Consider the following 8,629-nt stretch of genomic DNA (forward strand, 5'->3'; position numbering starts at 1 on the left):
CTGTATGGGGTCTATATATTTCTTCTACCTGTATGGGGTCTCCATCTCCTACCTGTATGGATGGGGGCTGTACTCTGTGTAGTTGGTCCTGTATGGCTGGGGGCTGTACTCTGTGTAGTTGGTCCTGTATGGCTGGGGGCTGTACTCTGTGTAGTTGGTCCTGTATGGCTCGGAGTTCATCCTGCTGTCTCTGGATGTTGGCCTGAATCATCCTGGTCCTCTGCTCCAGCTGGTCCTTTAGGTGCTGCATAGCATTCACCTGGGCTGAGAACTCTAGCACCGGCTTGGGGTTGGATGGGGGAGTAACGGGGGAAGGGAGAGAGGGAAACAGAGGGAGAAAGATTGTTCCCACCATGTTATATGACCAGCAAGCAGCGTCAGGCTACAATAGGTTCTGCTGTCTGACATACTAGTACTGAATGGCTGTAGAGAGGTTCTGCTGTCAGCTGTCTGAATGGCTGGAGGGAGGTTCTGCTGTCTGCTGTCTGAATGGCTGTAGGGAGGTTCTGATGTCTGACATTATAGTACTGAATGGCTGGAGGGAGGTTCTGCTATCTGACATACTAGTACTGAATAATTGTAGGGAGGTTCTGCTGTCTGACATACTAGTACTGAATGGCTGTAGGGAGGTTCTGCTGTCTGACATACTAGTACTGAATGGCTGGAGGGAGGTTCTGCTGTCTGACATACTAGTACTGATTGGCTGGAGGGAGATTCTGCTGTCTGACATACTAGTACTGAATGGCTATAGGGAGGTTCTGCTGTCTGCCATACTAGTACTGAATGGCTGGAGGGGAGGTTCTGCTGTCTGCTGTCTGAATGGCTGGAGGGAGGTTCTGCTGTCTGACATACTAGTACTGAATGGCTGGAGGGAGGTTCTGCTGTCTGACATACTAGTACTGAATGGCTATAGGGAGGTTCTGCTGTCTGCCATACTAGTACTGAATGGCTGGAGGGAGGTTCTGCTGTCTGCTGTCTGAATGGCTGGAGGGAGGTTCTGCTGTCTGCTGTCTGAATGGCTGGAGGGAGGTTCTGCTGTCTGACATACTAGTACTGAATGGCTGGAGGGAGGTTCTGCTGTCTGAATGGCTGGAGGGAGGTTCTGCTGTCTGACATACTAGTACTGAATGGCTGGAGGGAGGTTCTGCTGTCTGATATACTAGTACTGAATGGCTGGAGGGAGGTTCTGCTGTCTGCTGTCTGAATGGCTGTAGGGAGGTTCTACTGTCTGACATACTAGTACTGAATGGCTGTAGGGAGGTTCTGCTGTCTGAATGGCTGTAGGGAGGTTCTGCTGTCTGCTGTCTGAATGGCTGGAGGGAGGTTCTGCTGTCTGCTGTCTGAATGGCTGGAGGGAGGTTCTGCTGTCTGACATACTAGTACTGAATGGCTGGAGGGAGGTTCTGCTGTCTGAATGGCTGGAGGGAGGTTCTGCTGTCTGACATACTAGTACTGAATGGCTGGAGGGAGGTTCTGCTGTCTGATATACTAGTACTGAATGGCTGGAGGGAGGTTCTGCTGTCTGCTGTCTGAATGGCTGTAGGGAGGTTCTACTGTCTGACATACTAGTACTGAATGGCTGTAGGGAGGTTCTGCTGTCTGAATGGCTGTAGGGAGGTTCTGCTGTTTGACATACTAGTACTGAATGGCTGTAGGGAGGTTCTGCTATCTGAATGGCTGGAGGGAGGTTCTGCTGTCTGACATACTAGTACTGAATGGCTGTAGGGAGGTTCTGCTGTCTGACATACTAGTACTGAATGGCAGTAGGGAGGTTCTGCTCTCTGCTGTCTGAATGGCTGTAGGGAGGTTCTACTGTCTGACATACTAGTACTGAATGGCTGTAGGGAGATTCTGCTGTCTGAATGGCTGTAGGGAGGTTCTGCTGTTTGACATACTAGTACTGAATGGCTGTAGGGAGGTTCTGCTATCTGAATGGCTGGAGGGAGGTTCTGCTGTCTGACATACTAGTACTGAATGGCTGTAGGGAGGTTCTGCTGTCTGACATACTAGTACTGAATGGCAGTAGGGAGGTTCTGCTCTCTGCTGTCTGAATGGCTGTAGGGAGGTTCTACTGTCTGACATACTAGTACTGAATGGCTGGAGGGAGGTTCTGCTGTCTGAATGGCTGGAGGGAGGTTCTGCTGTCTGACATACTAGTACTGAATGGCTGTAGGATCATCACACTTGAGCGGTGTCCCAAATAAGCACCCTATTCACTATTTAGTACACTACTTTTCACCAGGCTCCATAGGGCAAAGTCAAAAGTAGTGCACTCTATAGGGCTGTAACCTTGGATAGATGGGTACCAGGTGAATAGGGTAGATAGACAGGCGTTTCTCACCTCTTGTTGTTGGTGGTGTATCACAGGATGGACGGGAGCCACACTGTGTCCTGTGGTCTGAGAACTCATAGACTACACACGCACACCAACACAGACAACAGATACCGTGTGAGTTTGATTCAGTTGCAGTTGATTCAGAGTCGATTCAATGTAGATTCGTCTCAGGTTGAATTGGACCTGGTCATGTCCTGCTCCTCCACAACAGATTCAATTCATTATGTATTTTAATAGCACCTGTTGGACTCACCCAATCGCCCAGTCAAAACAAACTTGCTTATTTTTGGGGGGGTTCTGTCCAATCACTTTCTGTCCAGTCGCATTCTGTCCAATCAGGGCTTACCTGGCTGCTGATGGAGGAGCGTCTCTGTGATGTCATCTCGATGGTGGTGGCAACATGTGACTGACGAGGGCGTGGCCATGTCCATGTGGAGCTTGGAGGCTGTTGCTATGGAGATGAGAGATCCTATTATAGTCAGAGATACCGATGTGTGAGTGGTCTGAGATGTGTGTGTGTGTGGTCTGTGTGTGGTCTGTGTGTGTGTGTGTGTGTGTGTGTGTGTGTGTGTGTGTGTGTGTTCTCTTACAGGTACAGGTGTTGTCTGAGAGCTGTGAGGAGGTCTTGTGTGAGGACAGAGAGGTGGAGGAGGGGGTGTGGCTACGGTCAAAGCGTTCCAGCGCCTCTTTTAGGCTGGAAACTGTGTTGAGCTGAGACTCAGATCCACTGTCTTGACTCTGCTTGAGGGAGGAGAGAGGAGAAGGAACTAATCACAATGGAGGTAGATAGACATCTACCACTTAGACAGTCATAGTTACATTAATACCAGATAGATATCTACCACTTAGACAGTCATAGTTACATTAATAACAGATAGATATCTACCACTTAGACAGTCATAGTTACATTAATAACAGATAGATATCTACCACTTAGACTGTCATAGTTACATTAATAACAGATAGATACCACTTAGACTGTCATAGTTATATTAATAACAGATAGATATCTACCACTTAGACTGTCATAGTTACATTAATAACAGATAGATACCACTTAGACTGTCATAGTTATATTAATTGTCAGATATATATATTAGTATTTTGTGTTTTCTTTAATTATTTGGTCAGGCCAGGGTGTGACATAGTTTATTTTGTATGTATTTTTGTATTGGGGTTTTAGTAGGTATTGGGACTTGATAGGGGTGTTCTAGCATAGTCTATGGCTGTCCATTCTCAATCAGAGTCAGGTGATTGTCATAGTTATGATTAATAACAGATATTTATCTACCTGGGTGTCACTGTGTGTTTGTGGGTGATTGTTCCTGTCTTAGTGTTTGTTATTCACCAGATAGGCTGTGTAGGTTTTTCACGTTCCGTTTGTTGTTTTGTAGATTTAGTTATTTCATGTATAGACTGTTCATTTTATTAAATAACATGATAGATATCTACCACGCTGTCATTTTGGTCCGCTCCTCCTTAGTTATATTAATAACAGATAGATATCACTTAGACTGTCATAGTTACATTAATACCAGATAGATATCTACCACTTAGACTGTCATAGTTATATTAATAACAGATAGATATCTACCACTTAGACAGTCATAGTTACATTAATAACAGATAGATATCTACCACTTAGACTGTCATAGTTACATTAATAACAGATAGATATATCTACCACTTAGACTGTCATAGTTATATTAATAACAGATAGATATCACTTAGACAGTCCTAGTTATATTAATAACAGATAGATACCACTTAGACAGTCATAGTTATATTAATAGCAGATATATATATCTACCACTTAGACTGTCATAGTTATATTAATAACAGATATATATATCTACCACTTAGACTGTCATAGTTATATTAATAACAGATATATATATCTACCACTTAGATTGTCATAGTTATATTAATAACAGATAGATACCACTTAGACTGTCATAGTTATATTAATAACAGATAGATATCTACCACTTAGACTGTCATAGTTATATTAATAACAGATAGATATATCTACCACTTAGACTGTCATAGTTATATTAATAGCAGATAGATATCTACCACTTAGACTGTCATAGTTATATTAATAACAGATATATATATCTACCACTTAGACTGTCATAGTTATATTAATAGCAGATAGATATCTACCACTTAGACTGTCATAGTTATATTAATAGCAGATAGATATCTACCACTTAGACTGTCATAGTTATATTAATAACAGATATATATATCTACCACTTAGACTGTCATAGTTATATTAATAGCAGATAGATATCTACCACTTAGACAGTCATAGTTACATTAATAACAGATATATATCTACCACTTAAGACTGTCATAGTTATATTAATAACAGATAGATATCTACCACTTAGACAGTCATAGTTATATTAATAACAGATATATATCTACCACTTAGACTGTCATAGTTACATTAATAACAGATAGATATCACTTAGACTGTCATAGTTACATTAATAACAGATAGATATCACTTAGACTGTCATAGTTACATTAATAACAGATATATATATCTACCACTTAGACTGTCATAGTTATATTAATAACAGATAGATATCACTTAGACTGTCATAGTTACATTAATAACAGATATATATATCTACCACTTAGACTGTCATAGTTATATTAATAACAGATATATATCACTTAGACAGTCCTAGTTATATTAATAACAGATAGATAGATACCACTTAGACAGTCATAGTTACATTAATAACAGATAGATATCTACCACTTAGACTGTCATAGTTATATTAATAGCAGATAGATATCTACCACTTAGACTGTCATAGTTATATTAATAACAGATATATATATCTACCACTTAGACTGTCATAGTTATATTAATAGCAGATAGATATCTACCACTTAGACTGTCATAGTTACATTAATAACAGATATATCTCTACCACTTAGACTGTCATAGTTATATTAATAGCAGATATATATATCTACCACTTAGACTGTCATAGTTATATTAATAACAGATATATATATCTACCACTTAGACTGTCATAGTTATATTAATAACAGATAGATATCACTTAGACAGTCCTAGTTATATTAATAACAGATAGATATCTACCACTTAGACTGTCATAGTTATATTAATAACAGATAGATACCACTTAGACAGTCATAGTTACATTAATAACAGATAGATATCTACCACTTAGACTGTCATAGTTATATTAATAACAGATAGATACCACTTAGACTGTCATAGTTATATTAATAACAGATCGATATCTACCACTTAGACTGTCATAGTTACATTAATAACAGATAGATACCACTTAGACTGTCAAAGTTATATTAATAACAGATATATATATCTACCACTTAGACTGTCATAATTATATTAATAACAGATAGATATATCTACCACTTAGACTGTCATAGTTATATTAATAACAGATATATATATCTACCACTTAGACTGGCATAGTTATATTAATAGCAGATAGATATCTACCACTTAGACTGTCATAGTTATATTAATAACAGATATATATCTACCACTTAGACTGTCATAGTTATATTAATAGCAGATAGATATCTACCACTTAGACTGTCATAGTTACATTAATAACAGATAGATACCACTTAGACTGTCATAGTTATATTAATAACAGATATATATATCTACCACTTAGACTGTCATAGTTATATTAATAGCAGATAGATATCTACCACTTAGACTGTCATAGTTATATTAATAGCAGATATATATCTACCACTTAGACTGTCATAGTTATATTAATAGCAGATAGATATCTACCACTTAGACTGTCATAGTTACATTAATAACAGATAGATACCACTTAGGCTGTCATAGTTATATTAATAACAGATATATATATCTACCACTTAGACTGTCATAGTTATATTAATAGCAGATAGATACCACTTAGACAGTCATAGTTACATTAATAACAGATAGATATCTACCACTTAGACTGTCATAGTTATATTAATAACAGATAGATACCACTTAGACTGTCATAGTTATATTAATAACAGATAGATATCTACCACTTAGACTGTCATAGTTACATTAATAACAGATACCACTTAGACTGTCAAAGTTATATTAATAACAGATATATATATCTACCACTTAGACTGTCATAATTATATTAATAACAGATAGATATATCTACCACTTAGACTGTCATAGTTATATTAATAACAGATATATATATCTACCACTTAGACTGGCATAGTTATATTAATAGCAGATAGATATCTACCACTTAGACTGTCATAGTTATATTAATAACAGATATATATCTACCACTTAGACTGTCATAGTTATATTAATAGCAGATAGATATCTACCACTTAGACTGTCATAGTTACATTAATAACAGATAGATACCACTTAGACTGTCATAGTTATATTAATAACAGATATATATATCTACCACTTAGACTGTCATAGTTATATTAATAGCAGATAGATATCTACCACTTAGACTGTCATAGTTATATTAATAGCAGATATATATCTACCACTTAGACTGTCATAGTTATATTAATAGCAGATAGATATCTACCACTTAGACTGTCATAGTTACATTAATAACAGATAGATACCACTTAGGCTGTCATAGTTATATTAATAACAGATATATATATCTACCACTTAGACTGTCATAGTTATATTAATAGCAGATAGATATCTACCACTTAGACTGTCATAGTTATATTAATAACAGATATATATATCTACCACTTAGACAGTCATAGTTATATTAATAGCAGATAGATATCTACCACTTAGACAGTCATAGTTATATTAATAACAGATAGATATCACTTAGACAGTCCTAGTTATATTAATAACAGATAGATATCTACCACTTAGACAGTCATAGTTATATTAATAACAGATAGATATCACTTAGACAGTCCTAGTGTCACGCCCTGGTCAAAGTATTTTGTGTTTATCTTTATGTATTTGGTCAGGCCAGGGTGTGGCATGGGGTTTTTGTAATTGTGGTGTGTTTGTCTTGGGGTTTTGGTGGTGGTATTGGGATTGTAGCTTAGTGGGTTGTCTAGCAAGGTCTATGGCTGTCTGGAGTGGTTCTCAATCAGAGGCAGGTGCTTATCGTTGTCTCTGATTGGGAACCATATTTAGGCAGCCATATTCTTTGAGTTTGTCGTGGGTGATTGTCCTTAGTGTCTTGATGTCCTTGTTTGATGTTAGTTGACACAAGTATAGGCTGTTTTCGGTTTTCGTTTCGTTTCGTTTATTGTTTGTAGTGTTCGTGTTTAGTCGTGTTTACGTTTGTTTAAATAAACATGGATCGCAATCGACACGCTGCAGTTTGGTCCGACCCTTCATCACCACTAGAAAACCGTTACACCTAGTTATATTAATAACAGATAGATATCTACCACTTAGACAGTCATAGTTATATCAATACCAGATAACTACCACTTAGACAGTCATAGTTATATTAATAGCAGATAGATATCTACCACTTAGACTGTCATAGTCACATTAATAACAGATAGATACCACTTAGACAGTCATAGTTATATTAATAACGGATAGATATCACTTAGACAGTCATAGTTATATTAATAACAGATATATATCTACCACTTAGACAGTCATAGTTATATTAATAACAGATATATACCACTTAGACAGAGTTATATTAATAACAGATATATATCTACCACTTAGACTGTCATAGTTACATTAATAACAGATAGATATCACTTAGACAGTCATAGTTATATTAATAGCAGATAGATATCTACCACTTAGACAGTCATAGTTATATTAATAACAGATATATACCACTTAGACAGTCATAGTTATATTAATATGAAAGAGGGAAAATACACATCAATATGGTGATGCATCTCACCTTGTCCACAGTTACCTCAGGGGGGGGCTCTTCAATGATACCCAGCTCTCTACGCTGCTCTGCCCTCACCTCCGCGTAGCTACACAGAGAACAGAACAAGTCACCTCTCCATAGCTACACAGAGAACAGAACAAGTCACCTCTCCATAGCTACACAGAGAACAGAACAAGTCACCTCTCCATAGCTACACAGAGAACAGAACAAGTCACCTCTCCATAGCTACACAGAGAACAGAACAAGTCACCTCTCCATAGCTACACAGAGAACAGAACAAGTCACCTCTCCATAGCTACACAGAGAACAGAACAAGTCACCTCTCCATAGCTACACAGAGAACAGAACAAGTCACCTCTCCATAGCTACACAG

The 8,629-nt window shown here is 37.8% G+C and overlaps 1 pseudogene; it reads right to left on the reverse strand.

Annotated features, from left to right (window-relative positions):
* Window positions 1-8,375, reverse strand: part of LOC112217129 — a 17,315-nt pseudogene extending 8,940 nt beyond the window's left edge.
* Between the last annotated feature and the right edge of the window lie 254 nt (window positions 8,376-8,629).

Source organism: Oncorhynchus tshawytscha, unplaced genomic scaffold, assembly GCF_018296145.1.
Source record: "Oncorhynchus tshawytscha isolate Ot180627B unplaced genomic scaffold, Otsh_v2.0 Un_contig_3667_pilon_pilon, whole genome shotgun sequence".
NCBI classification, from domain to species: Eukaryota; Metazoa; Chordata; class Actinopteri; order Salmoniformes; family Salmonidae; genus Oncorhynchus; species Oncorhynchus tshawytscha.